The sequence below is a fragment of the Oryctolagus cuniculus genome (genome assembly GCF_964237555.1).
Source record: "Oryctolagus cuniculus chromosome 17 unlocalized genomic scaffold, mOryCun1.1 SUPER_17_unloc_2, whole genome shotgun sequence".
In the NCBI taxonomy this organism is placed as follows: Eukaryota; Metazoa; Chordata; class Mammalia; order Lagomorpha; family Leporidae; genus Oryctolagus; species Oryctolagus cuniculus.
Genome location: NW_027208203.1, coordinates 1595434 through 1621477, shown reverse-complemented (window position 1 = coordinate 1621477; position 26044 = coordinate 1595434). Strand labels below are relative to the sequence as shown.

At 54.8% G+C, this 26044-nt stretch overlaps 1 pseudogene; it reads right to left on the bottom strand.

Moving 5' to 3' along the window:
• Window positions 1–14865: 14865 nt before the first annotated feature.
• Window positions 14866–25317, bottom strand: LOC138847880 (adenomatous polyposis coli protein 2-like; annotated as a pseudogene).
• Between the last annotated feature and the right edge of the window lie 727 nt (window positions 25318–26044).

Here is a 26044-nt window from a genome sequence, read left to right as displayed (position 1 = left end):
CAATATCATCTTGCAACACTTTGTTGAAGAGACTGGCCTGGGGGCTGGCACTGTGGCGTAGCAGGTAAAGCCAATGCCTATGTAGCAGGTAAAGCTAACACCTGCAGTGCCAGCATCCCATATGGGCACCAGTTCGTATCCCAGCTGTTCCATTTCTCATCCAGCTCTCTGTTATGGCCTGGGAGAGCAGTGGAGGATGGCCCAAGCCTTTGGGCCCCTGCACCCTTGTGGGAGTCCCAGAGGAAACTCCTGGCTCCTACCTTCAGATCAGAGCAGCTCTGGCCATTGCAGCCAATTGGGGAGTAAACCAGTAGATGGAAGACCTACCTCTCTCTCTCTCTGTCTCTCTCTGTCTCTCTCTCTCTCTCTCCCTCCTTCCCTCCCTCCCTCCCTCCCTCTCCATCTCCTCTTATATGCAATGCTAAATTTCAAATAAGTAAATCTTTTTTAAAAAAGAAAGAGAGAGACGGGCCTTTCTTCAAGGATCAATTTTAGCTCCTTTGTCAAAGATTAGTTAGCTATAGAGGTGTGGATTGATTTCTGGGGTTTCTATTCTGTTCCCTTGGTTATATGTCTATTTTTATGCCTGTACCAGGCTTGTTTTGAACATAAGTGCCTTGCAAGATAACTTGAAGTTTGTTATTGTGATACCTCTGGCTTTTTTTTTTCTTGTTTACAATTGCTCTAGCTATCTGGGGTCTCTTGTACTTCCATACAAATTTTAGCATTGTTTCCTGTAGATCTGAGAATAATGTCATTGGTACTTTGATTTGGACCACTTTGAGGTTTTTTTTTTTTTTTTTGCTTATCTGTTTTTAGGATAACTTTGAATATGTAAATTGCTATGGATAGTATGGGCATTTTGATTATGTTAATTCTTCCAATCTACAAGCGTGGAAGGTTCTTCCATTTTTTTGTGTCTTCTTTGATTTCTTGCTTTAATATATTGTAATTTTCATTGTAGAGAACTTTGACATCCTTGGTTGAATTCATTTCAAGGTATTGAAATATTTTGTAGCTTTGTGAATGATACTGATCTTACATGTTCTTTCTCTGCCATGGCATTTTTCTGTGTATACAAAGGGTATTGATATTTGTGTGTTGATTTCATATCTTGCAACTTTACCAAACTCTCTTAAAGTTTCAGCAGTCTCTTTTTTTAAGATTTATTTATTTACTTTAAAGTCAGAGTACACAGAGAAGGAGAGGCAGAAAGAGAAAGAGAGAGAGAGAGAGAGAGAGAGAGAGAGAGAGAGAAGGAGAGGAAGAGTGAGAGAGTGAGAGGTCTTCCATCTGATAGTTCACTCCCCAGATGGCTGCAACAGCTGGAGCTGCACCAATCTGAAGCCAGGAGCCAGGAGTTTCTTCCGGGACTCCCACATAGGTGTAGGGGCATCTCCTGCTGCTTTCCCAGAACATAGCAGAGACCTGGATTAGAAGTGGAGCAGCTGGGACTAGAACCAGCACCCATATGGGATGCCAGCATGGCAGGCAACGGCTTTACCTGCTATGCCACAGCACCAGCCCTGAGTTTCAGCAGTCTTAGTGGAGTTTATTTTCAGCTACTTGAAAAGGAGATAGAGAAAGAGAAGAGAGAAGGGGAAACAGATCTTTTATTCTCTGGTTCACTTCCTAAATGTCTGCTACAGCCAGGACTGGTCCTAGCCCAGGCTAGGAGCCAGGACGATGATCTTGTCTCCCAAATGAGTGAAAGATGCACAAGTATTTGGCATCATCTGCTGTCTCCCAGGATTCATTAACAAGGAGCAGAATCAGAAATAGAGTAGCCAGGGGCCGGGGCTGTGGCATAGCAGGTAAAGCCACTGCCTGCACTGCTGGAATCCCATATGGGTGCCAGTTTGAGACCTGGCTGCTTTACTTCTGATCCAGTTCTCTGCTGTAGCCTGGGAAAGCAGTGGAAGATGGCCCAAGTGCTTGGGCTCCTGCACCTGTGTGGGAAGACCTGGAGGAAGCTTCTGGCTCCTGGCTTCAGACTGGCCAGGCTCATCCATTGCAGCCATCTGGGGAGTGAACCATTGGATGGAAGACCTCTCTCTCTCTCTCTCTCTCTCTCTCTCTGCCTCTCTGTAGCTCTGCCTTTCAAACAATAAATAAATCTTAAAAAAAATAAAGAAAAAGTAGCCAGGACTTCAGTCAGCACTCCAGTATTGGATACAGGTGTCTCTAGTAGTGTCCAGCTTGCTGTGCCACAAGGCCTGTGCCAGAATTCTTTTAACTCTATTTTCTCTCAATTTTTTGAAGTATCCTCAGATATATGTGTGTGTAATGTATGTATATATGTGATAGCAAAAGCATATATATATATATATATAAACATGTATAATAAGACACTAATACAAAGAACAAGTCATTTCAATATACATCTTTCAAATTAAGAGTCAGAAAACAATTTATCCTCTAATCTAGACAGCTTGGGGTAAATAATAGTAAACCAAACCCTTCTATTCATTGGAAAACATATGCCTCTCTGAAGACTTACATATTTTTAAAAAAATCATGAGGAATTAACATTTAATTTTACAATCTAAATCCTTTGATGGTATTCACAGGGACTGAAAAGACAGCCCTTGGATGAATGCTGTAATTGCATAGGGACCTTTTGAGAGATGCAGTTAATTTTGAAAATGGCAGAGACATGAGCCCCTGGGGTGGGGTGGGGGTATAGGTTTCTCTGATGAACTGATAGGTGTATAGTTCCTTGCCTTGATCCCTCTCCATCTTTATATTTATGAAACCAACATCAAATTTACTGCTCCCACCACACCCACATAAAATGGCAGCAAATGCTTGGCAAACTCTTATAGAAATTCTGTTTCAAAAAGAGGGGAATGGAGAGCATAAAGAAGTGACTAGAAATTCAGACCACAGCAAATGCTGGGTCTTTATTTTTTAAGATTTATTTGAAAGACAGAGTTACAAAGGGAAGAAGAGAGAGAGAGAGAGAGACAGAGAGAGAGACAGAGAGAGAGAGACAGAGAAAAAGAAAGAAAGAAAGAAAGAAAGAAAGAAAGAAAGAAAGAAAGAAAGAAAGAAAGAAAGAAAAGAAAGAAAGAGAGAGATGTCTTCCATCTGCTAGTTCATTCCCAGAATTGCCGAAATGCCCAAGGCCCAGACCAGCCAGAGCCAGGAGCCAGGAGTTTCTTTCCAGTCTCGCACGTGGGTGCAGGGGTCAAAGAACTTGGGCCATCCTCAGCACCTTTCACAGATGCATTGGCAGGGAGCAGGATCAGAAGTGGAGCAGCTGGGACATGAACCAGCAGCCATAAGGGATGCCAGCACCTCAGGCCATGGCCTAACCCACTGAGGCACAGTGCCGGGCTCTGTTGGGCCTTTCTTGATGAAGATTCAGTAGGAGAGAAAAGCAATGTAGAATCCAGGAGTATCAAAATATCAAAATCACTAAAACTATAGTCCTGATTAGATTAATGTGAGGGTCATCTCTCCACAGGCTGCCTCAAAGAAAAAGATAAAATTTATGTTTAGCTATTGAAAATAAGACAAAATTAAGTGAAGCTTTATGGATGTACTGGACAGAAGGAAAGATTAATATAAATTTGACTAGGAGCTGGCCCTGTGGTGTAGCAGGTTAAGCTGCCACCTTCAGTGTCGGCATCCCATAGTCGCGCTGGTTCTAGTCTGGACTGCTCTGCTTCTGATCCAGCTCTCTGCTATGGCCTGGGAAAGCAGTAGAAGATGGCCCAAGTGTTTGAGTCCCTGCACCCACATGGGAAGACCTGGAGGAAGCTTCTGGCTACTAGCTATGGATTGGTGCAGCTCTGGCCATTGCGGCCAGTTGGGGAGTGAACCAGTGGATGAAAGACCTCTCTCTCTCTCTGCCTCTCATTCTCTCTCTGTGTAACTCTGACTTTCAAATAAATAAATAAATCTTAAAAAAGTAATAAATAAAATATAAATTAGACTACATCAAAAAATTAAAATATTATACCAGTATCAAATCTAGACAGATACGTACTTTATTTTTCCATAATGTTTTTGACTCTGTGACACCTCACAATTTAACAGGCACTTGAGACTGAGCAGCTGTGTCACCATGTAACAAGTAACCACCAGTTACAGTCACTCCTCAATTCCATGGTCACATTCCAGGCTGCACAGGTGCATGCCACCCTGCTTCTCCACCTTCACCCAAGTAATGTGTGGTTCTGAGTACAGTAAACCAATAAATGTAAAATAAAGCTTTAAGGAAACAGCATAATTTAGTGCCAAAATTCTGTGCAGCAAGTAGGGTCAGTCAAGGAAGCCCTTGCCTGGCCACGGGGTTCTCAGACAGACTTCCTCTACCAAGCCTGGCAGCCAGTCCCATGGGGAGGTCAGGCGCAGAAGCCACCAATGAATCAAAGAGCTCAGCACACAGCATGGCAGGTGCTACTTTCTCTGTCCAGTTTGGCTCCATTGTGTCTCCCTGTGGCATGCTCGCAGCCTCTGATCTACCTGGCAGGGCAGTTTCACAGGGGCCAAGTGCTCCTCCCCGCCCCTGTGTGGGAGTGAGTGTGAGGTGAAGCAGTGTTGGCCTACTTGCCACCCTCAGAATCGGGCCCTGTATCTCTGCAGGAGCCTGGGCACAGTGGTCGTCTCACTTCCCACCGAGGCCCACATGGCCACCCTGTCCCTAACCGGCTGTCACAGCACCACAGTGACCACCATATCTGCATGGCAGAGAGGCAGGAGCTAAGAGTCGGGGGTTCCCTTCCCTGTAAGTATCCTCCGTGCCCATGTCTCTGCCCTGTAATTTTGCTTCTTACTCCCTAAATGGTTTAATAGTGACTGGGGCAGGACAGAGGAGCAGGGAGCCTGTGGCTTGCAGAGACCCAACCTTGGCATGCACTGACATTCTAAATGGTCTGTTCATGTCCTCTGGGACCTTTGCTGATCTTCCATCTGATGGTCCACTCTCCAAATGGCCACGATGGCCAGGACTGGGCCATACTGAAGCCAGGAGCCAAGAACTCTATCCACTCTAATATATTAGGATATTTTAACATGAGAAGATAGGATTGCTTTCTGATCTCCTAGATAAGAATGATAATCAAAATGAAAGTATCTACAATGTCTGATTTTGTTTTAAATATTTGTCAAATTCCATATTTAAATATTTGTCAAATCGGTAGTTGTTTTTTTCTTTTTGACTGGCAGAGTTAGACAGTGAGAGAGAGAGAGAGAGAGAGAAAGATCTTCCTCCCATTGGTTTACCCCCCAAATGGCCACTACAGCTGGCACGCTGTGCTGATCCAAAGCCAGGAGCAAGGTGCTTCCTCCTGCTCTCCCATGTGAGTGCAGGCCCAACCACTTGGGTCATCCTCCACTGCACTCCCGGGTCACAGCAGAGAGCTGGACTGGAAGAGGAGCAACCGGGATAGAATCTGGTGCCCCAACTGGGACTAGAACCCGGGGTGCCGGCGCCGTAGGCAGAGGATTAGCCTAGTGAGCTGTGGCACCAGCCAAATTGGTATTTTTTTAAACAGATGCAATATTGTTTGTATACACAATTCTAAAAGCATAATGATATATCCTTCTTCTCGCTCTCCCACTCTTCTTCCTTGTATTTTTTCTTTAGTTTTTCAGATAACATTTTAAATACATGTCGCTCCCCCTCTTCGTGGAGGAACGACACTAGACCCTGCGTTGTTCTTTTGTCTGCTCGGCCCTCCCCGGGTTTGCTGCTGGTTCTTCCCGGGTTGGCTACTGTCCCTTCCACCTCCGTGGAAGGGCAGTTCCCCCTGGCCACATTCCCCACTTCCGCAGGGGAGCGGCACACCGCTGGCCGGCTCTCTCGGGGGCTGCACAGGTGTTCCCCTTAGGTGTTCCCCTTAGATGTTCCTGGTGCATGCCGTCTCTCTCCTCCTTTATAGTCCTCCTCCACCAATCCTAACTCGGCTGCCCACACGCCGAGCACGCCGCTCTCCTCCAATCAGGAGCAAGTCCTACAGTTTATTGGTTGAACTGGAGGCAGCTGGGTAGAAGCTGTTTTCTCCTCTCCCAGCGCCATATTGTAGGAGAGCAGATGCATAGAATAAGTCTTAATTCCAGTAACTTAGTCTAGTCCAGTTGCTCCCCACAGATCCCCCTTTCTTTTTATTTTTTGTCGTTGATATGCGCCTGTCTTCGGTGTCCCACGGCACACACTCTGCTCTACTTGCTAGAGTTGCCACAGGTTCTTACAAGTCCTATCAATCAGGCAAACCGAATCCGGGTCCTCTCTTCGCCATGTTGTGAGGAGGTTTTTAGGCGCTGATGCGTGCCTGTGTTCGGTGACCTGCGGCTCATACTCTGGTCGAGCCGCCTGCTGGTGCTTACCGCCTTAATCAGGCAGACCAAATCCAAGCTCTCTCATTGCCATGTTGTGGGGTGACTTATTGGTGTTGATTCGTGCCTATCTTCAGTGACCTGCAGCTCACACTCTGGTCGAGCTGCCTGCTGGTGCTTATCGCCCTAATCAGGCAGACCGAATCCAAGCTTTCTCATTGCCATGTTGTGGGGTGACTTATTGGTGTTGATAACGTGCCTGTCTTCGGTGACCTGCGGCGCATAAGCTGCTAGCCGCCCGCAGGTGCTCATCGCCTCACTAATCAGGCAGACCGAATCCAAGCCTTCTCATTGCAGTATTGTGGGGAGGCCTTTCTATTTCTCTATTTCTCTATCTCCGGGCATTCCTATTTCTCCCATTTTACTTCTGTCTGCCAACATTCCTATTTCTCTCATTTTACTTCTAAACTTCTGTTTCTCTTATCCCTGCGGCTTCCCGGCGGCGCTCGCCCCGAGGCTGCTTCTCGGCACCTCGCCCCGTGGCAGCTTCACGGCTCTGCGCGGCTTCCCGGCTCCTCGCCCCGCCGGCGGGTTCCCGGCTCTGCGCGCACGCTCCGCGGTCTCCACGCACTTCGCGCCCGCACCACGGCCTCGCGCCAGCCCCGCGTTCCCTATCTATTCACGCCCCGTGCTCTCTCTGCACGCAGCGGCTTCCGCGAATGTTTCCGCCACCACCGGCATTCAGTCCAAGTTTCCCGGACTAACCTGGCGAATCCTGGCGGCCCACGTCTCTGCCTCTGGTTCCAGATCTTCGCCTTTTGCTCCCCGGGGTGACTTGAAGAATTCCAAGGTGGCTTATGTCTCCGCCTCGGCCTGCACTCGCGGCTTCATCCTCCCTAACATTTTTCTCTACCCGGTATGTTTCCTTAAGTTTTCTTCCAACAATATTCCTGTCATTTCTCCTGGCTACTCCCCACAGTCCGTATCCGAGTCCAAGCCTCCTCCAGGTTTCACTTTTGCTTTCAATCTCCTAGCTTCCCCGCCATAGTCCGCATCCGAGTCTATGAAAGCTTTCACTTTCGCTTTCAATCCTAACTTCTTTCCCACAGTCCATATCCGAGTCTATGCCTAGGCTTTCAATAGCTTCTTCCGGCACCTTTTCCGTCCAGCTTTTCCCTAGGCTGTTTGCTAGTCTCTCTCTCCGGTATTTTCCCATTTCTTTCCTCCTAAGTTTCCTATCCGTCCTAGGTTTCCTATCCGAGTCACGGCACCATTATGTCGCTCCCCCTCTTCGTGGAGGAACGACACTAGACCCTGCGCTGTTCTTTTGTCTGCTCGGCCCTCCCCGGGTTTGCTGCTGGTTCTTCCCGGGTTGGCTACTGTCCCTTCCACCTCCGTGGAAGGGCAGTTCCCCCTGGCCACATTCCCCACTTCCACAGGGGAGCGGCACACCGCCGGCCGGCTCTCTCGGGGGCTGCACAGGTGTTCCCCTTAGGTGTTCCCCTTAGATGTTCCTGGTGCATGCCGTCTCTCTCCTCCTTTATAGTCCTCCTCCGCCAATCCTAACTCGGCTGCCCACACGCCGAGCACGCCGCTCTCCTCCAATCAGGAGCAAGTCCTACAGTTTATTGGTTGAACTGGAGGCAGCTGGGTAGAAGCTGTTTTCTCCTCTCCCAGCGCCATATTGTAGGAGAGCAGATGCATAGAATAAGTCTTAATTCCAGTAACTTAGTCTAGTCCGGTTGCTCCCCACAATACACTTTACAGCAAAAAAAAAAAAAAAGTCTTAATACTTCACCAAAGAAAAGTTTAACAAGTAAAATTCCAAAAGACCCTAGTTTGGTGGGAATATAGTGAATGGTTATAAATAATATTTAAAAATGAAGACATTAAATGAGAAACTAATATGTGTCCTAATTCCTTTACAAAAAGTCTCATGGGAAATCTGTCATTACTTACCAAATATCAGTGCAAAAACATCTATTTATATGATCTCTTTAAAAATGGATTGTGTGTAATAAAGTAGAACTTTTCTCAAGTTTTCTTGACAGTCTCACATAAAAACTGTTTAATACATTTAAACAGTTTCAACCTTCTTGTAAATTTTAGAAATCGTTAGGCATTCTACACTGTTTCTAGTTAATAATTCCACATACTAAAACTACTGGGGTATTTCCTAGAAAGCTACGCAGAAAGGCCAGGTCCTGGAACTGAGACCCTGTTTCCCGCATGGGAAGAAAGAACTGAGGACCCCATAAATGACAGCTCATCACGTGCAGTGCATAAAGCCCATACACACAGCACTGCTGCTCTCTGGTGACCACTCTGTCCACACTGCACAATCAGGGAGATAGGGGGCTGCTGCCACTCAGCTCCCCACAGACTTCTCTGCTAACAGGGAAGGGGCAGGGTGCCTGGGTCCTGGGTGCTAGTCCAGGCCCCACCCGCTAGACCACAAGGAACCCAGGGAAGTGCTGTGCTGACAGCAAGATGGGGCCCAAGGTTCCAGAGATGCCCTTTGGGAGCCCGTGTCCTGCCAACAGGTACCACCAGCTTCCCCTTCCCCCACTCTGGACAGTTGGCCCCACACACTCACCATTCCCAGGAGTCCAAGATGGGCTGTGTTGTGGGGGACAAGGTCAGAGAACAGCAGATGCCACACTACCTCCGGAGTCTCCCAGCGGCAGAGGCCCCTCCTTGGACCTCTCTCCTCCAGGAATTCGGAACTCTGTGGTGTCACAGTCCAGTGAGATTATGTGGCAGTGACGTCACCGTGCCTGATTGGACAGCTCACATAGCCATCAGCACACAGGACCCAGAAGACACAACAAATCAGCATCTTTACAGCAGGGACGGGAACTCCAGGCCACTCCAGATGGTAGAGAGGCGAGACCTGGGTTCAGGAGCCAAGGGCCTCCTCCAGGGCTGCACCCTTTCACCAGCAGGGTCTTGCCAACTGCTGGGACCCTCCTGCCTCCCCACGGGTCTTCCTGGGAGAATCCCACCTGGAGGCTGCAGCCACCTGCTTAGGTGAGTTAGAGAGTATTGGCTATTTATTGGCTTTGGTCTTTTTCGTTTTCTTCATATTGCTGACTCATTTCTGTGGGGTTTTAATATTAAGAATGTTTACAGATATTACAAAGTCAATCCTTTTTTTCATCTCTCCTAGATATTTGTTTTCTAGTCTGCCTCTTGCCCTTTAATATTATTTTCTGTTTGTTTCTTGCTGGTACTTAGTAATTAGTGGATTTTATGCATTAATCTTTTCAGTAATATTGTTAAATTTATGTATCAGTTGTATTTATTATTAGATTTTATGAATTATTTAGGTGCTTAAGTGTCATCCTATATAATTCTTTGTGTATAATTCTTACAATAGAAAGTTGAAAAGAAACAGTGGTGGCATCTGGGTGTAGGCTTACGTCCAGGGAAAAACTTTCAATGGTTCTGTATTAGTTGTGTTGGTTTTTGTAGGTTTCTTTTAATCTTGATCAGATTGAAGAAGTTACTTTCTGGTTGTTTTCACTGATATAAGGTTTTTTTTTACTAGAAGCTGAGTTTTATTAAATATTTTCAACATGTAATCTAAACACTCAGTGATCGTCTTTATGCATTTTTCACCTATTTGGATGGCTGTTTTGGGAATATTGACAACTCTTGTATTTTTTATTATCTCTTCCTTTTAATTGACCTATTATGTTTTTCTATATCATTTCATTTATTATAATAATACTTTGCCGCCCGGTGAGTCGTGGGCTGGCTGTTGTGGTTCACCGGGACCAGGAGGCCGGGGTGGGGTCCCAGCCTGGCTCCCTGCCACCCCATGTGGCCAGGGCAGGGCAGGCTCCCCAGGTGCGCACGGCCTCACCAGGCAGTGGCCGAGACGGGGACGCGCCTTGTGATGGCCTTGTCTGCCACCTGCAGGCATGGGCTCCAAGGCCAAGAAGTGTGTGGTGCTGCCCACGGTGGAGCAGATCCTGGAGGACGTGCGCAGGGCACCGGCCCAAGACCCTGTCTTCACCGCGCTGGCCCTGGAAGGTAGGGGGCTCGGGCCAGGGCAGGGCAGGGGGTGGACCCGAGGCCTCAGGAGCAGGAGCTGGGCAGGACCTTGGGTCCCGTGCGTAGCCCTGGGGCCGAGGAAGGCATTGGCGCCATTAACAGAGGGGGAGCGTGCCGTGGGACAGGGGCCGTGGTGGTGGTCACAGGGGTTTCTGACCCAGCCTGGGGTGGAGCTGAGAAGTGGGGTGTGCGAGGACAGGGTTCTGAATGCAGGATCGGGGTGGGCTCTGTGGTCTCTGCAAGGTGCTCAGCTGTACAGAGCCCTGGGCCCAGACGGACCCAGAGTGCCGCCCCCGCCCTCCCCAGACACACCCGGTGGACCAAGGCCTGAGGATTCTATGGGAACCTACTGTTTTTTCTCTTTCTTTCTTTTTTGAGAAAGATATTAGAGACAGAGGGAGATCCGTCTGCTGGTTTGCTCCCCAAATGGCTGCAGCGGCCGGAGCTGGGCTGACCAGGAGTCAGGAGCTCCATCCAGGTCTCCCACACAGGTGCAGGGGCCCAAGCACTTGGGGCATCCTCCACTACTCTCCCAGCACACAGCAAAGAGCTGGATCAGAAGTGGAGCAGCCGGGACTTGAACTGGCACCCCTATGGGATGCCAGAGTCCCAGGCAGCAGCTTTACTGCTACACCACAGCGCTGGCCCTGGGAGCCAACTTTTTAGAATTAAGTTATACTGGGGCCCTGTGCCTTCGTGGGATCAGGAGGGAGCACCTGGCTCTGGCCTGGCCCAGCCCTGGCTGTTGTGGCCGTTTGGGGAGTTAACCTCAGATAGAGGATCTCTCTCTCCCTCTCTCCCTCTTCCCCCCCCTCCTTCCCTGTTCCCTCCATCTCTCTCTCTCTCTCCTCCCGTCAGATGAATTAAACAACCCCAGCTGTACTACCACATTCTGTGCCGTGCTGTGTGTGACCCGGGGTTGCTCGGCATCGCCATGGGCTGCTGCCGTCTGCTGGAGGTTCTGTGGGACAGGGCACCTGGCGGAACCCGGGCTGAGCTGCATTTCAGTCGCTGGCTGCCTTTTGTCTGTCGCGAGTCTCCTGTAGTGAGCAGGTGTCTGGCTGAGGTTCGAGGCCAGGTTCCCGGCCATGGCCAGGGAGGAGCTGGCGGCTGTAGTGCCACAGGAGCAGACCCACTCCCTCCTTTCAGCAAAACATGTTTGCTGACCAGGTGGGGCCAGGCTGCCTGTCTTCCTGCTGCTGCTCCAGCCCTGGACCACATGGGAGGTCATGGACCACATGTGTGTGTGTGTGTGGGGGGTTCGTGGACCATGTGTGTGTTTGTGTGGTGTTGTGGGCCACATGTGTGTGGATCATGGACCACTTGTGTGGGGTCCTGGACCAGGTGTGTGTGTGGGGGTCGTGGACCGCATGGGGGGATCGTGGACCATGTGTGTGTTGGGGGATCATGGACCACGTGTGTCGGCACACTGCTGTCCCATCGCTGCCTCTGAGGGTCACGGCCACGCTCCCCCACAACCCCCCACGCAGTCTCACTTGGGGTGTATCTTCCTAGGAAGTGCCACAGCCCATTTGGCAAAAAAACAAATTGCATTCTGCCTCGGGATGACCTTGGCCCTTCTTCCCTGGCCCGGGCGCCAGCTGGGCTGTGTGGGTGCCCAGGACCAGCTCCCCCCACAACAGGCCCTGTCCATCTCTCAGGGCCACCCTTGGCCCTGGCCCTCCTCAGGCACAGGGCCCTGAGAGGGGCCAGATCTGTGGCATGGAGGGCGAAGCCACCACCTGTGGTCTGGGCCGCTCGGCATCTGATCCGGTTCCCTGCTGGCGGCAGCCGGTGGCCCTGGTGTGGGCCCTGCTGTTTCCATCATTAGTGAGGAGAGCATTTCTAGAACAATCAGAGATGGGCACAGCAGGAATGTGGGAACCCAGAGCTCCGTGTGGATGGCAGGGACCCCGCTATTGAGACTGGTGTGCTTCGGCTGGCGTGTGAGGCTCCAGGTCATGTATGGGCCCCCAAGAGTGACTGTGGGGCGCCCAGGCCGCCAGGGTGGGCTTGTGCTGTGCAGGGGTCTACAGGCACCCGCGTCCCCAGGCTGGGCTCCCTCCTGCTGGGTGACTCTGGTCTCGGGGGTTCCCTCGCGACTGACACTTCCTCATGCTGTCCCAGACCTCCCAGGAGACCCCAGGAAGAGTGAGGACCCTGAGGCTCAGCAGGAGCAGCTGTACAAGCAGTGCCGGGCCTACATGGCCACCAAAGCACAGCTGCAGCGGGCAGGCGAGGGGCTGAGGCAGCAGTGCCAGGGCCTGCGGTGAGCCGGTGCTGAGCTGGAGCTGGACATTTGCCACGTGACGTGCACGGTGCTGCCTGGCACCTCCTCCAGCTGACCTGGGCCCTTCCCCGCCCTGGGCCCAGGCTGGACCCTGTGTGGCCACCCGGGACCACCTCCCCCCAGCGGACCCTGTGTGGGTGCCCGGGACCACCTCCCCCCAGTGGACCTGTGTGGGTGCCCGGGACCACCTTCCCCCAGCGGACTCTGCCCATCTCACGGGGCCACTGTGTGCTCCCTTGCCTGGCGCTGGCCTGGTGCACCACTCCCTGGCCAAGAGGGGGAGCCGGTTTTCCGGCGGGGCCCCGGGGGCTTCATGCTGCACTCCTGGTCAGGAGCTGCCCCTTCATCGCTGCGGGAGAGGCTGATGCAGTGGACAGCAGAGCGGCCACGGGCCAGGCCCTGGACACCCTCCCTGGGACAGAGGCCACACCGGCCCCCGGCTCTCTGCGTCCCGAGGGGCAGGGCCAAGCCCCAGGGCCACAGGAGTTTCTCTTCTGCTGCCTGAGCCTCAGAGACCCCAGCCACAGCTGCTCAGCCGGGGCAGAGACTGCCCCGAGCCCACCGGGCACTGTTGGGCCTGACAGAGCCTGGGCCACAGCCAAGGACAGAGCCTGACAGAGACGCCCCAGTGGGACAGTCTTCCCGGGCCAGCAGGGACCCCTGGCCTCCCTGCTCATGGCCAGCGTGGGAGGCCCGCCCTGCCCTGCTCATACAGCAGAGGCGACTGTACAGCTCTGTTTATTAAAGTTGTGCGACATGGGTGCGGGGGGTGTGGTCCTTCTGCGAGCCCGTGGCTTTACATGGGGTGCTGGCAGTGACGCACTAAGTACACGTAAGATGGGTGCTGCAGCATGTGAGGAACAGGCGGGTGGGCGGAGGGAAGGCCGCCAAGTGGCCGCCCACCCTGAGTGGCCCTGGGAATGGCGGGGGGGGGGGTACTGGTGTCCAGGGTCAGGGACTGGGCAAGTCCCGGTCCCCAGGACAGGGCCTGCAGCCCCGCCTCAGCTCCATTGCCCAAAGGTCACTCTGTGATCTCCCCACGCTGGGCGGGGTGAGCTGTGCCTGTGTCTCCCCCTCACTGCTCCGGGAGCAGCCATGAGCCCCAGGCCTGGGGACACCCAGCAGTCCCTGTGTGCGGAGGCCTCAGGCGCTGCCTCACCCCCACTGCTGGTCATCTTCTGGCCGGCTGCCCCATGCTCCCCAGGACCCCTGCTTGGCATCCCTGGCCTAGAAGGAAGTGCGTGGCACCTGGGGTGCACCCTGGAGCTTGGGGGCCACCCCTACTCCTCCTGGGCTGTGTCCTGCAGGGCACGGATGGGGCCTGAAAGGGCGCCCGCTCGGGTTGCTGCCTGCGGCTGTCTGGCCAAGGCCCAAGGGTGTGGAGCACGGGATACAGCAGGTGGAGCCCCTCCTGGGGGATGGGGTGTGGAGGTAGCCCTGCTGGGCAGCCACCCGCAGGTTCCCTTCCTCCAGCCGGATTCTGCAGGAAAGAGGTCGCTGGCTCTCTCTGCAGTGCGCTCCTCCGTGGAGGTGGGCAGGGCCGCGGGGCCCCCTCTCCTGCTGTGTTCAGGCTCCTGGGGTGTGATGAGGCTCCGGTCCCCGGGCTGTGATGGCCCTGGGGTCCCGTGGTCCTTGTGCTGTCCACGTGGTCCATGCAGAGGAAGCTGGGAGGGAGGCACAGAGCCAGCACCCCCCCCCCACGCCTGCCTTGCCCACCGTGCCTTGGCTGGGCAGTGGCGTCCCAGGGCAGCAGGGTTAGCCCGACTCCAGCATCCCCCAAGGAACCCTGTCCCTCTCACAGGCTTGCTGTCCTCCAGCCTCCCCCACAGGGTGGGTGGGGGTCCAGGGTAGCCTGGCGGCCCCCTCCCCTCCCTGCTACCTTTCCCTCAGGCCCCCAGGGGCGCAGTCTGGGCTCCAGCCCACACCCCTGCTCCCCCAGTTGAGGCTGGGAGTGGAAACCAACTGGTGGAGCCATCATTAAGGAATTAGCAGGAGCAGTAATTACAGGCTCCTGTCCTGCTCAGTGGTGACAGCCCCAGCCCGCCTCCTGAGCCTGCTCCCTCCTCTCGGCTGGGTGAGCCTTGGGGTTGCAGCAGTGGCTCCCCCAGGGTCACCTCTAGGGCGGGCACTTGCACCCCATTCCCTTCTGAGAGGAGGCCTTGGCGAGGTGAGGCCGCGGTGAGCTGGCCTGCTAGGCGCATCTGCACAGCATCCGCCAGGCTGGCGGGGGCCTACTCCAGGAGGCCAGTGGGGGCACGGGCCGGGGCCTTCTCCCAGGCGGAGTCCCTGGTGGCCATGGCCGCTGCCATGGGGCTGGGCACGTAGCTGAAGGGCGGGACGCGCACTGCATGGCTAGGGAAGCCCCCCACAGCGATACCCAAGCCCTCGTGGCCGAAAGGCGAAGGGCGTGGAGGCAGGGCCCTTGGCCGGGATCGGCCAATCCATGTCGCTGCCCAGGAGGGTGGCCTGGGCGCCGGTTGGCACGGGGGGCTACTCCCTGCTCTCCAGGCTCAGGGACGCGCTGGCGTTGGTCTTGGGCTGGGCCACCTCTTCTGTCTGCACCATGGCGTCGCTGGTCTTCTGCAGCGGGGAGCCGGCGGGGCCCTCCTCGGGCAAGGCCCCCTGGAGCAGTAGGGCAGAGGCGGGCAGGGTGCTGTGCAGGATGTGCGCGACGTCCTCGTCCCGGATGCGCCGCCATGTCGTACCTGGCGCGACCACCCTGGGCAGTGGCCGCGCCTCGCCGTCGCTCCCGTGGCTCTGGGTGGTGTGCGCTGGGGAGGGGGGGTGCTCCCGGGGCCCCGCCATCGGGTCTGCGGGCCACGCTGACATGGGGCAGGAGTAGCGCTTGACCGCCACCGGCCGCACGGGGGTGCTCACGGGCAGGCGCGAAGGGCTCTCGCAGCTGGTGCGCTGGGGCGCGCGCGGGCCGGGGCGGGACCGGACCCTGGCCGGGTCGGCTGCTACCTGGGGACCGCCCTCAGCTCGTCGCAGCGCGAAGAGCAGAGGAAGACGGCGGGGAGCGCGGGCCGGCCGCGGCGGGGCGACGGGTCCTGGGAGGTGGAGGCGGAGTCGGACAGCAGCTCCGTGCGCCAGCGACGCAGCAAGCGGGGGACTCCTTGATGAAGGTCAGTTGGCGCCGGTAGCCCGAGCGGTCGGAGGACTTGCTGCCGCTGGAGCGGGTGGAGGCCACCACGCAACAGACCCATTCGGCCCCCACGCGCCCCTGCCGCCCCCTCGCGGCCTCTGGTGCGGGTCTGTCCGGCGGCGGCGGCCCGCGCCTGGCCGGCCTCTGCATGAACGGGATCCGGACGGGCGACTTCCGTGTCTTGTGGTGCTTGGCCAGCAGGGCCCGTGCCAGCGTCTTGGGCACGCAGGGGGCTGCTGGGCCAGGCAGAGACCCTGAAGCTGGGGTGGAGGGGGGCGACTTCCTGGGCAGAGGCTGAGAGGCGGGCGAGGTCTGGGAGGAGCTTGAAGAAGGGGTCTTGGCCAGAGGAGCAGGGTGGGTGGCGCTCCTGGGGGGGGGCGTGGCTCAGCGCCGCCAGTTCCGATATCTTGCCCTGCCGGTGCAGGCTCCGAGAGCGCTGCTGCCCGAGCGCTGGCGCCTTGTCTGCGGCTGCTGGCTGTGCCGGGCTGGGGGGCTCCGCCGCCTTCCTCAGTGTGGCCCGGGGCCAGGGACAGCTTTGGGCTGGGGCCGGGTGGCCGGGCTGAGCACGTAAATCACTGTACGTCCCTGGAGAATGGCCGGCACCCCCGCTGCTACCTGTTGAACAGCGTGCGGCTTCTCGGGCCACCAGGGGCGCGGGGGCTCGAGCGCTTTTGGCTGAGGCCAGGCTCCCTTTCTCTGGCCGCCGGGCACTGCCCTCCCTGCCCCGCCCCGGGCTGGCGCCTGCTCCTGCGATTGGATAGCTGTGGGGAGGGGTCCATGGACAGAGCAGACCCCAGGGACAGGAGCTAGTCGGACTCGGAGGCCGCCTAGCGGGGTGCCGCCGCGGCCGCCTGGTGCAGCCATGTGAGGATGGAATTGGCGCCCTCCTGGATGGCCCGCCACTCGACGCTGTCCAGGTCGGAGGCCCGGTCTGAGCCGGCCGCCTCCTCGCTGAAGTCCCAGGGCGCCTCTGCCGGCCGCTTGTCCTGCCCAGCAGCCCGAGCCTTGCAGCGCTGGAGGCCAGAGGCCGAGGGCCTGTGCCTGGGCATGGCTGAGCCGATGCAGCAGCGCGGGAGCGCCTCCTCGGAGCGCGGGCTGGGGGAGCTGTCGCGCCCGCCTCCTTGGTGCAGGGCCTGGGGGACCGTGGGCTCCAGGCCTCCCAGGTGGCTGGCCGGTCGCTCACAGCCTTGAGCGAGGTAGCCGAGGTGCTCAGGGAGTAGCAAGGTAGGGTCTTACCTGCGATCAGCCTGGGCTGGGCCCCGGGGGGTTGGGGCGGCTGGGCCGGAGCGGCTGCCTTGGCTGGGACCCGGGCCTCCTTCCTGCCCCGCTTCAAGGCCTGCGGGATGGGGCGGCCCGGCCAAGGAGGGCGCCTCGTCAGAGTGGTAGAAGCAGTACACGGCCTCCTCGTGGGCGTCGTGAGGCACAGGGACTGCCTCCCCCCTTCCCCGCTGACCCCGGTCCAAGTGGGCACTTGGGAGCTGGCCCAGGGGCAGCTCCAGCCCGGCCGGCTCCTCCCTGTGCCCCGGACCTGCTCCGGGCTCCGGCCGGCGACCCCGGCCTTAAGCCGGTGCCTGGAGACCTGGCTGGCGGGGGCCACGAGGCCGGCGGGCTCCTGCCTGTCCAGCCGGCCCCCTGGGGCTGCTCCCTGGGGGGCCCTTGCAGGGTCTCCTCGCTGAGGGACGCTGCGCTGGAGAAGTTGACAGGCGTGCCCTCGGCCGAGTCGTCCTCCAGGGCCAGGGCGGGCCCCAGCATGTAGACCGGGACGGGCAGCACGCAGCAGCTCCAGCTCCTGGTCCGTGGCCGTGCGTGTGCGGGAGCCCGCGGACGCCGGCCCCTCCTGTCGTCCCACATCCTCTTCTCGCCGGCGGTGCCCGGCGCCACCGCGACCCCCGCCGGCGCTGTGGTCAGCAGCAGCCGCAGCTCCACGTAGTGCTCATGCAGGGTGAGCGCACTGGGGCTGGAGGCGCAGGAGAAGTTCTCGTCCGGCTTCTCCACAGTGAAGCGGACGCTGCCGGCGTCCAGCTCAGAGGCAGGTGGCAGCGCTCGCGGCAGTCGGCGATGTCCAGGAAACGCTTCACGTAGCTCTCCCACTGCAGGCTGAACTGGCTGCTCTCGGGCTGGCCGGGCGGCGCGGCCGGCGGCACCTTGCTGAGGCTGGGCGGCATGGCCTGCCTGGGGCTGTCAGGCAGCTTGCTGGGGCTCACCTTGCCGCTGCCCAGCCCGCTGCAGGGGTCGCTGGGGGTGGAGCTGGCAATGGACGGGCTCTCAAAGCTGCCCAGGGAGCTCACGGAGCTCCAGCGGCTCAGCACCAGCGGTGTCTCCTGCACACAGCTGGATGGCATGACATCCTCCAAGGTCAGGCCCCGGCCCGCGCCACGCCCGGTCCAGCTCCGCCTCTTCGGGGCCTGCCTCCTCCAGGCCCTGGAGGGAGGAGTTGCTGTCCAAGTCTCCGGCCTCGCTGGGGCCTGGGCATCCGGTCGAGGACAGCGAGCTGCAGTGGGACAGCGAGATGGGCCCCTCCTGCGCCACCAGCCTCTGCAGCGCCCTGCTGGCCGCAGCTGTCCGGGTGGCCCCCAGCTTCTCGGGCACCTGGCTCAGGCCCTCCACCAGCAGCCAGGCCTGCTTCCGAGCCGCGGGGGCTGCCTTGGGGCCGCAGGGGGCCCCCGCGCCTGCCCTGCCCGCGGCCTCCAGCAGCGGCACGTGCTGATAGGTGGGCGACAGCTTGATGGTGCGCACTCAGGCGTCGGCGCCGGCGGCGTCCCGGGTGGGCCCCTGGGCCTGGCCGCCCCGCAGGTCGAGGTCGAGCCCAGCGGGCCGCGGCTGCCCGCTCAGGAGCTCCTTGCGGTGCTTGGCCAGCGCGGCCAGCGGGCAGGGCTGCTTGTGCTCCCGCGGTCAGTAGCCGTCACTGGTGCTGCCGCTATTGAGGCTGTCGTTGGAGAGGCTGGCGTGGGCCGCTTTGAGTCAGAGCAGTGGGTGCGCCCGGCCCAGGTGCCGGGCTGAGCTCCATCTCCAGCGCCCACTGCTTGCGCACATAGAGGCTGGGCATGCAGGTGCTGGGGGGACACGACCGTGGTGGCTGCCTGGTGCTTGGCGGGCCGGTGGGCCAGCAGGTTGCGCAGAGCAGCGGCGCTGCCCATGGCGATCATCTTGTGCCTGGAGTGCACCAGGTTGCGTAGCATGCCCACGGCGCCCAGGTCCCCCACCAGCTCCTGGTCCCGCGCTCTGCAGGCTGACAGTTTCCAGAGCGTGCCGCACGCGTTGCTCACGATGGTCAGGCTGTGCGAGGTCAGGTGCTGCAGCAGCCTCTGCAGGCAGTTTGTGGTCGCGAAGCACCTGCCTGGGTGGGGGAAGAGGGGGCGGGGTCAGGTGTGGCCGGAACAGGCGGCCCCGCCCAGCTCTCCGGGGTTAGGGCAGCAGTTGTGGGCATTTGGGGGCTGGACCAGCAGGTGGGAGGGATGGTGGTGGTGTGTCTCTGCGTTTCTCAAATAAATTTTAAATTAAAATTCAATAATAATAATAATAATAATACTTTGCTTATGATATTTGTATCTGCTTATGAAAGGTATGCTTTTAAAAATCATTTCAAATCCTGGTACACTTGCATCATCATCATCAATGTAATGCTGATTTTCCAAAAGAAATTAAAACTATTCTCAGCTTATTTCCATTTGCATAGGTTTGGGAACAGGTTTCCTTTTTCTTCCTTAGATGTTTGAAATATACCTGTAAGCCTGAAATTTTGATTGTTTAACTTTTTTCTTGGTTGCAGTTTTCAAAATGTGATTTAACGTACTTGGTTTATGTATGAGTTTTTCTATTTTATGTTATATTTGTGTTTTGCGAATTTGATTTTCAAAATATGATAGATTTTGATCCATGTATTCATAATTTTACTCAGGAATTTCACACATTTCTCTAAGTAGGTTGGTAAAGACTATAGTTCCTACAAAAGAATGATTCTGTTTTAATTCCTGAAATAGGTTATTTTTTTGACTTTTACTTATGTTTCCTTAATCGCTTTTAATAATGAGCAAAGAAAAGACCCAGTCATTTGCCCTCCTTTGTTTCTTGGACATGTCTGACATGTGGAAAAAATGAAGTAATCATTGCTCATTAAGTTGCAAAGAAATGCATGGCTGAACAACAATAAATATGCATGAAATCAGATAACTGTGATGCTGATGTAATGTTCTTATATTGGAAAAAAGTAATACTGTGTTTTCATGATGCGATCTGATGAGTCTTAAATGTTGATAGAAAAATGTACTATGATAAAACTATGCATAGATTTAAATATTTTTATAGAAATACTTATCTTTCAATTCCATGTTTCTAAAATCTTCTCAATGTGCCCTTGTTTATATATGCTAAGCAATCTCCTATGAATCCCTTGTTGTTTTTGTACAACCCAGTATTGAAAGTAAGTCTTGTCTGACTTGTTTTAAGGTTGTACATTATGATTAAAAAGAAATAAAATAGTACATTTGCAGTTGTTAAATTCTGGACTATTTCATTTTCAAAGATTTATGTATTTACTTGAAAGGCAAAGTTACAGACGGTGAGAGAGAGAGAGAGAGAGATCTTAAATCTGCTGGTTCACTTCCCAAATGGCCACAATAGCTGGAAATGAGCTAATCTGAAGCCAGGATCCAGCAGCTTTTGGGTTTCCCTTGTGGATACAGGGACCAAGTACTTGAGCAATCTTCCACTGCTTTCCCAGGTGCATTAGAGAGAGCTGGATCAGAGGTGGAGCATCTGGGACTCAACCCAGCACTTATATGGGATGCTAGCACCTCAAGAAGCAACTTTACCAACCAGGACACTGTGCTGGCCTCACAATTTCGGCTTTTTAAGACAGAAATTTCGCCAGCGCTGCGGCTCACTAGGCTAATCCTCCGCCTGCAGCGCCGGCACCCCAGGTTCTAGTCCTGGTTGGGGCGCCAGATTCTATCCCGGTTGCTCCTCTTCCAGTCCAGCTCTCTGCTGTGGCCCGGGAGTGCAGTGCAGGATGGCCCAAGTGCTTGGGCCCTGCACCCGCATGGGAGACCAGGAGAAGCACCTGGCTCCTGGCTTTGGATCGGCACAGTGCGCCAGCTGCAGTGCACGGCTGTAGCGGCCATTTGGGGGGTGAACCAACGGCAAAAAGGAAGACCTTTCTCTCTGTCTCTCTCTCTCACTATCCACTCTGCCTGTCAAAAAAAAAAAAAAAGAAATTTCACTGATTGGAAGCTAAAGATGTTTGTCATCCATTCTCTCAAAGAGACTTGGCACTGTATAGCAATAAGCCCAGAGTACCCAACCTTACTATTTAGATTGCCTGTCTATGCTGAGGTACATGCACTGCCAGCTGTCACTTCTTAGTGAAATTCGATTGTACTAAAAATAAAGCAAAAGAAATACCAGCACTGTTTACAAACATGAAGTTTAAAATAAATACATAAACCTTCAAATGCAACAGTCCATAGTTTCTTATGGTTTCCTGCTGTAAATTTTCAAAACATCAAAAGCCAAGAATAAAATGAGGAACAATAAGACAAAAATAAAATACTTAGCAATACTGCTAATGACAATAATGTTAACAGTTTAGTGACATGCCCTATATCAATTGAGTTCTTTCAAATTGTGACCCAAGCACACAGACCCCCATAACTACCTTAATAAACACTTAAAAATCTGGAATCTTTTGTAGAAAAGTGCTAATCTAACCCAGCCCTCATTTGAAAAGACATTTATCCTAGTAAAAAGGAAAGAAAGCCAAGGCAAAACAGTCAAAATGAAGACTACTCTGATCATTGAGGTTTCAGATGGTGAAGTTTAGAGCTGTTCTCATGGATAATCCACACATACATAATTATCTTTCACTTTCATTAATTTTCCAAATGAAGGCAAAATGTTGTCAATAAGCTTTTGGAAGGGCATTACAGAGTCCATTAACCAACTTTGCATGGGAGTATAATCTACACATTTCATTTCTCCAAGGTGGGACAGTGAACATATTTCACTAGCAAAAGGTCTGAATCAGGATGTCTAATACTCACTAAAAACACTTTAGAAGAAATATTTGCCTAAACTTTATTTTTAATAGTCAAGTAGCATAAAAAAGAGTACTTTCAATTCATTGCCATTCTCACAGTGTTCTAAACTCTTCACTCTGGCTCTAAAACAAAATTGCATCACAATTATTGTCAATCTTCATAATTACTCAGAATATAAGTCAATGATGCACAGAGATTTGATTAGCCATATTGATAATTTAAAAGAATTGGAAGTAAAATAATAGGCGGGAGGGGCAGCAGATAGCATGGTAAAAATAGTCTTAGATTGAGGCCGGTGGTGTGGTGGGTAAAGCTAACATCTGTACTATCGGCTTCCCATATGGACACCGGTTTGAGTCCCAGCTGCTCCACTTCTGATCCAGCTCTCTGCTATGGCCTGGGAAACCAGTAGGGGATGGCCCAAGTCCCTGAGCCCCTGTACCCGCATGGGGACCAGGAGGAAGCTGCTAGCTCCTGGCTCCTGGCTTCGAATCGGTGCAGCTCTACCTATTGTGGCCAATTGTGGAGTGACCCAGCTGGTGCAGGACCTCTGCTTCTCTCTGCCTGTCCTCTCTCTGTGTAACTCTGGCTTTCAAATGACTAAATAAATCTTTAAAAAATAGTCTTAGATTTGTTCTGTATATAATTCACATTCACCAATAGGCATACAGGCAAACCTCTAAAATAAACCTTAAAACTACACTTGTTTATTTTCTTATATTCAATTTTTTCTATGCTTTGAATCTTATTTTAAGAACAAATCTTTTGAAGGCATATACTCACTCTATTACTTGTTTGTTTATTATTTATGGTTCTCATCACATTCGGAGTTTTCAGATCTCCCTTTGAGCAGTTCTTTATTGCTTTCTCATCCAAGTTAGCTGGAAACATCACTATAAGCTCCAAACTCAGTTTTTGCCCATTTTTGGAGGTGCTACAATGTGTAGGATTTTGCTTCTAATTTTTCTCTTTTTTTAAAAAAATTATTTTGACTTTCATTATTTTAGTGGTTTTTCATTTCTTAATTAATTTTATTGCCAAATTCTGTCATTGTAAAAGATACACTGCGCACTGTTTTTCTTACACATTAGTGTTTGGGTTGCTTTCATATTTGGCTTTCATGAATACCACTGCAGGGAGCCTTTATGGGCATGTGGATTTTGTATCTTTTAGTGGCATACCTGGGAGAGAAACTGCTGAGGCAATAAACAGTCACATGTAGAACGTGCTGAGAAACTGCCGAATTACTGTCCATATTGGCTGCACTATTTTACTGGAAGTTTATGAAGGCTCCATGCTCTTCATGTCCCTATCGACATTTATCTATGGCTGAATCAGTCATTTTACTGAATATGAATTGATGCCTTCCTGAAGAGTTGATTGCATTTCCGACAACTAACAGTCACGGGAGTGACACTGGTCTGGGGAGATTTCAGCTCGCGGCTCGCGCAGGTTTTCTGCACTTTTCTCAGTGTCACCGAGTTGTTTTCTCAACAGAGGACGCCTCTGGGGCTCCCAATCCCCAAAGCAGAGCCCTGGAAGCTATTTTGCAAAAAACTCTCCTGGCCCCTGGCAACAAGCCAAGGCACAGCAGGAGGGGGACACAGTTCTCCTGTGGCAGGCTGGGGGAGGGGCAGGAGGCAGCAGGAGCTGCCCCACACCATTGCATGGCCTAGTGTGGCGGAGTGCTTGCCACCCTGAACTGCTCTGCCCATCAGCTGGCACCCCACACCCCCTGGGAGCTGGGATGCTCAGTCCAGTGGACAGATGAGGAAACTGAGACAGGCGCCTGCCCACCTGGCTGCCATGTGGATGGCCCTGTGGTTTTGGCCATCGTGGCTCAAACTCAGTCTCCCCCACCAAGTTCCTCTCCTGGGACCCCCACCACCACCATCCAACCACGTCGTGACTGGGCGCCAAGGCAACTGGCGTTGAGTGAAAGGAGACAAGACAATGCCGGCTTTGAGGATGGCAGAGCTCGGTAAAATTATGTGACTGCAATAAAGCAGGGAGAGAAGGGGAGGGCCCGGAAAAGGCGGGGCCAGCTGGGACTCTGGATAGACTGGGCAGGGAAAGTATCGCTGGGCAGGCGAGGGAAGGAACCTGTGGCTGCAGGTGCCGGAGCAGCGTGTGCAAAGGCCCTGGGGCGGAAGCATCTCTGTAGTGCTCACGGCTCAGCTAGGAGGCCAGCAGGCCGGAGCAAGATGAGCCAAGGTGAGTGGCAGAAGGTGATGTGACAGTGATGGTGGTGATGAGGTCAGGGGGGCCTCGGGGTCTTTGGCAGCCATTGATGGGGGTGGGGGCAGAGAGGGACATGTGCTGATCTCTGTCTTAATGGAGCCCTTCCAGTGGCTGCATGGGGCTTGAGTGGCAGCTGGGAGCCTGGCAGGGGGCTCTTGTCACCCCGGAGCAAGGGGAAGGCGCACCGCAGCTGTGGGGGTCTGGAAGGGGGCCCAGAAGAGGAGTGGTGGGTGGCCCTGGGCGGCCCAGGTAGGAACCGCATCACCACACTGCTCGCTCCTGAGCCCTGAGCCACATTGCTCTGCCTCCTGTGACCCTCAGGCTCACCCCTCCCTCTGTCCCCTGCCGCTCTGCCGACCTTCGACCTTCCACTGTCACTGGCCTGCTGCGTGGCCTCCCCTCCCCACCCGCCCACGCTGTCACCTCCCATGCAGCCCCCTCCCCACCAGCCCTGTGACTCCTTGTCTCCCACCGGTTGGTGCTCATAGCTGGGTCGCTACAGCAGAGCACCCCCAGCCTCACCTGATGCCACTGTGGGGGCCTGAGTGCTACCATCCTGGGGGAAATCGGGGGTGCCCCCCACAGAAGGGGGAGCGAGGCTGGCCCACCAGCACCCCCATAGCACCTGGTCCGGGGAATCTCCATGTACCCAGCCTCACTCAGAAGGGCCGTGGCGGGAAGGCATGGGTGCAAGGATGGGCCTTGGAGGACGCTCATGGCTCAGTGACATCAGCACTCTGCCGTGACCTAGGGCAAGTCCCCTCACCGCCCTCTGCAGCCTTGCTGGGCCCCCTCTGCCAGTAGGGATCTGTAAGCCCTATTTTTGCAAGGCCTGGGAGGGCCGTGGGGGTGTGGGTTTGCAGTGACCTGGGACAGTGTCTCGACAGACCTCCATCCCTTAAAGCAACAGACACAGCTGGGAGTGACAGACGGGGCTGCCGCCCCAGCTCAGGCACTTCTCAGCCGAGCAACCTACAGGGAGCCCCTCCTCCAGTCACTACAGAACGGAGCCCACCTCTTCCCAAGGCAGCGGCACGTGCACCCAGCGCACAGTAGGTGCTCAGTAGTGGTGCTGGAGTGCATGGACCTCACCCTGCAGGCAGCTGGACCGGGCGCCCGCACAGCCCCTGCTCCCAGCTGGGGCAGCTATGGGCCCAAGGGGGTGTTTCTGTCTCCCACCCGTGATGGGCTCGGCAGAGCAGCACTGAGGCCCCCAGCATGCAGACAAAGAGCTGTTGTTGCTGCAGATCTAAAATCGCCATCTCTGATTGCTGCTGAGCAAGCCGGCCGCAGCCGCCCGCTTCCCCATCCAGTTGGGTCTATTTCAAGAACGCGCTGATTAGTGCTGATTGCGCCGTGATTATGGGGAGTGCACCGCCCAGCCCCCTCCCCAGGCTCTGTGGGGAGCTGCTCCCCCTCCGAGGCCCTGGCTGTCACCCAGGGGCTGCTGACCCAGGGCTGGGGTCCGCATTCCTCCGCCAGCCCCCACAGATCACTTCCCCCTCCCAGGCCTCTCCCTCCTCTGCTAAAGCCTTCCAGTCTCAGGGAGGCAGAAACAGCACAGTGCCCAGGCTCCGGGTCACCGTGACCAGTCGTCGGCTGGAGGAACACTGTACACATGTGCATGTGCACATGTAAACATGTGTGTATGCACAGTGCATGCCTCTGGCTGCACTTGAGGCTGCCCTCGGCAGGTGCATGGGAGCCTCCATAGCCAGGGATTCCCCTCCCTCGGCCACAGCGCTGGCCTTGAGCACTGGCTCACATGCAGGTCCCACCACCGTGTTGGAGGTGTGGCTTTTCACCTGTTGGGGCAGTGTGGTGTGACCTACCCAGCACCCCCAACAGTGGTGGGAGGACCTGAGGAGAGGTCAGTGTGCGGCCACCACCCCGCAGCCCACTCGGCGCTCCCTGGGAAGAGAGACAGCCTGTTGGCAGCCATGCTGTGGATCCTCCTGTGCTTGCCTTGGTGACCCCTTGGGGCCCTGC